The sequence below is a fragment of the Pteropus vampyrus genome, unplaced genomic scaffold (assembly GCF_000151845.1).
Source record: "Pteropus vampyrus isolate Shadow unplaced genomic scaffold, Pvam_2.0 Scaffold160, whole genome shotgun sequence".
NCBI classification, from domain to species: domain Eukaryota; kingdom Metazoa; phylum Chordata; class Mammalia; order Chiroptera; family Pteropodidae; genus Pteropus; species Pteropus vampyrus.
Window position 1 is genome coordinate 3,005,515 of NW_011888941.1, and position 4,083 is coordinate 3,009,597.

General features: G+C 37.7%; 1 long non-coding RNA gene across 1 annotated transcript in view; it reads right to left on the reverse strand.

Annotated features, from left to right (window-relative positions):
* LOC111745656 overlaps nt 1-4,083 on the reverse strand; it is a 72,668-nt gene that overhangs the window by 1,322 nt on the left and 67,263 nt on the right. The window contains exon 2 of the long non-coding RNA XR_002782762.1: nt 1,211-1,297. This is a non-coding gene — a long non-coding RNA (uncharacterized LOC111745656). The remainder of the gene's footprint in view (nt 1-1,210; nt 1,298-4,083) is intronic.

A 4,083-nucleotide genomic window follows, 5' to 3' on the forward strand; every position in this document is an offset into this window, starting at 1 on the left:
TCCTTGGATGCGATGACAATAGCTGTTCCACAGATACACTGTTGCCAGGAAAGAGTTTGGACCTAATGAGAAATAAGGAAGAGCCTAACACCCTCCTGAGAAGAGTATCCTGCCACAAATCGCCCTCGGCAGAAAGACTAGCCAAGCTAAAATCTTGAAAGAGCTGTTCCAGAAGAATTCTTGTTTGGGGTTTTAAAAACCACAAAGCCAAGATTTTGAAGGTAAATTTGATACTCCTACAGCTTGGCTGCACAAAATATGGAGTACGGTAAGCTCATGACAAAGAATGCCACGCTTCTAGCCCCTCGGTGGTCTCAGAGGCTGTAACCAGAGTCTGAAGGGCAGAAAAGCTGAGTTGACACAGGAGATTAGAATGGGCTAAACATAACTCCTCAGAGGGTCTAGACGGTTCCTATTTGCTTGGCAATTTCAGAAAACACAGGAATTTTAGGCTGTCCTGCATATTTCACTTTTCTAGTCCTGTTTTCAAGGGATGAGATGTTTCTAATGCTGCAGGTAATGATGAATTATTTATTACATACTGACCAAGGCCTCACAGTACCACTTGTGTCTACTAATGATCAAGTTTTACCCAAAATAGAATTAAACCATGAATGAAATATAAATCATTTTGTAAGACACTGGATTTCTGTGTGTGTTTCTCACAAGAAATTCCATGTAGGCCCCATAATTTTGGATTATTAAAACCAGAATTTTATAATACTGGTATAAAGACCAAACTATTTTACCCATAAAATAATAGTTTTAGACAGACACTTATTTATTACTTTGACATTCATGAGGGGGAAAAGGCTTTTGATCCTAAAAAAAAAACACATTACTTCTCAACATAAAAAGGTAAAATAAGATCCAATTGCCAATTATCTAATTAGGAAATGTCCCAACTGAAGTTCTGAATTTTTTTTCAGTGAGCTTTCTTGGCCCTCAACAGGAGCTTTATGTAAATGTTCTCATTTGGACATGTCATTTTCATTAACATCACTGTGATATATAACTAATAACAGTTAAGTGTAATTATGGTCATATTTAGAAAATAATTGTGGTAAGACAGCATTTCATGATCAATCTTGTGCTACTCCCCTTGTATTTTACACTCAACTCTGCCTACTCGTGGCTTCTCCAGAAAACAGAACTTGGATACCACAAATGTCAGAAAGGACAAGACGTTTCTCATGCTTTATGTTCTTACCATTTTATTGCATATTGTTGTTGTCTTTGTTGTTTTCATTTATGATCTAATTCTTCAGTATTTCTCTCTGAATGGAATTAATTACATCTATAAATAAAGCATGATAGAGTGGCCTTAAGTTTTGTTTTTGTTTTTTTATACTAATTTTTTTTTCAATTACAGCTGGCATGTCATATTAGTTTCAGGTGTACAACATAGTGATTAGATATTTATATAACTTACAAAGTGATCACCCCTATAAATCTAGTACCCATCTGACACCATACATAATTATTACAATATTATTGACTATATTCCCTACGCTATGTTTTATCTCCCCATGACTATTTGAAACTACCAATATGTACTTCTTAATCCATTCCCCTTTTTCACTCAGCCTGCTAACCCCCTCCAATATGACAACCATCAAAATGTTCTCTGTATCTATGAGTTTGTTTCTGTTTTGTTTTTTCACTTATTTTGTTCTTTAGAATCCACGTATAAGTGAAATCATCAGGCATTTATCTTTCTCTGTCTGACTTACTCCACTCAGCACAATACCCTCTAGGTCCATTTATTCTGTTGCAGATGGCAAGATTTTATTCTTTTTTTATGGCTGAGTAATATTCTATTACACATATTTACCACCTCTTCTTTATCCATTCATCCATTGATAGACATCCAGTTTGCCTCCATAACTTCACTATTATAAATGATGCTGTAATGAACATATGAATGCACATGTCCCTTTGAAGTAGTGTTTTGAGTTTCATCGGATAAATATCCAGAAGTGAGATTACTGGGTCTTTTTTGTGTTAGAGAAAATAATATGACATTTTTTAAAAAATAAAATAAAAATATAACTACCGTGTGATCCAGCAATCCCACCTCTAGGTATATATTCAAAAGAATCTACAGCAGGGTCTTAAATAAATATATATGTTCACAGCAGCATTATTCACAATAGCCAAGGGGTAGAAGAAACCCAAATGTCCATCAAAAGAAGACTAGATAAATAAAATAAGGTATGTACACACAATGAAACCTTATTCAACCTTAAAATGGAAGAAAATCTTGTCATATACTACAATGCAGATGAACCTTGAGTACATTATACTAAGTGAAAGATTCCAGTCACAAAAAGATAAATACTGTTTGATTCCACTTATATGAGGTATCCAAAGTAATCAAATTCATAGAAACAGGAAGGAGAATGGTGGTTACCAGGGGCTGGAGAAGGGAGAAAAGTCAAGTCGTTTAATGGATATACAGTTTCACATTTCAAATTCTGGAGATCCGTTTCACAACAATGAATATGTTGAACCCTATCGAACTGTACGAATAAAAATGGTTAAGTTGATAAATTTTGTTTTTCACCACAATAAAAAAATGGTTTAATTTTTATTTTTTTTAAGTGGGTGTGTTGCAATGGAAGGTGAGTCCAGAGCAAGTGAAAGTTGACTTGTGGGGTGAGGCTGGGGGTGGGAGATAAGGGAGAACTAAGAGATTTTGAAGCAGAGGAAAAGAAACCAGCAGGAAAACATGTGTCCAGAGATATAAGGGAAAAAAGCAGAATGATGAAATCAAGTCCCAGGAGGAAGCAAGGCCTCCCACTGGAGACTAGCAAGGCTCCAAGAGCACTGGGTAGAAGAACCACTACAAATGACATGAGGGCGTTTCTTTTCCAATAGTTCCAGTTTCCCACTTGAATAAATCAATGGCATTATACACAAAAGCTAAGCGTTGGCTTCCTTGCATCATGAGTCTCCCAGTGTGAAAGAAAAACCACATGAGAGTGAATTAAAGTGATTTTTCAGACCCCAAACCGAAGCCAGCAGTGGAAGAGGTCTCCTAATTGGTACCAATACAAGATAAAATTCGTATCAACCATTCATTCAACCAGTCTTTCCTCTTAGAGGCACCGCCGGGATGCTCTGTTGTGTCACACAGATACAGCCCCTGTTGTGTGTCTCTGCACCCTTGCTTTTCTGTTTCTCTTCAGAGTTGGTGAATGCCTTGAGATCTTGAACCAATCCTATAAGACCACTGCCCGTGGCAATAACAGGCCAGTGTTTGTACAGTTATAGCCAAAGAAGTCCAACTCCATGGTAACTGAGAAAGCAAAGTACTTCCAACCAGGAGCTCTGCCCACAAGGCAGAGAAGACAGGCTGGAACAGCCTACATGGTCTAAGACTTGGCTGGCCCAGTATGAGTCCTAACCGAGAACCAGAGCACATGAGAAAGGACACAAGTGTAGCTCAAAGGCAGCAGTGAAAGAAGGGCATGAAAGAAACGTCAGCAGAAAAAGTCATTCGTATCATTTGCTGTAGCACCTTATGTCCTGTGGTTCACGGAAGCCCAGAGGGCAGCTTGGATCCGGCAGATCACTGTGGAGAGAAGCCTCTCTCTTGAGCAGGAGCAGAATTTATAGTGCCCTAGATGCCTCTAAAGTCAGACCTGAAATGTCTTTTTCATCTCTGGTCTCCCAGTCACCAAAGGATATCCATGGGATGTGGGAAGAAAATAGTAGAACTTCTACATATTTTTTAAAATCTTATCATTTTACATTTTTATCTTTATGTATATTTTATAATATATATAATCTATTAGTACAATATTAAGTATATTGGGAGTTTATGCTCAAAATATTTTAGTGATAAGGGTGAACAATCAAATAAAGTTTGGCAATTACAGCTTTAAAGCAACCTGTCCTTTAATAAACCTGTCCTTTAGTATCTGTAAGGAGGACATTAAGCACCATGCACCTGGGGATATCTATTGACTTTTGTACCAGACCAACAGACGGAGGGTGTGGGGAGACAAAGAGGAGAGTGGGGTGGGCAGGAGGGGCAGTTACCAGGTGGAACTAATTCCAAAGGGGCAGGAGAGATGA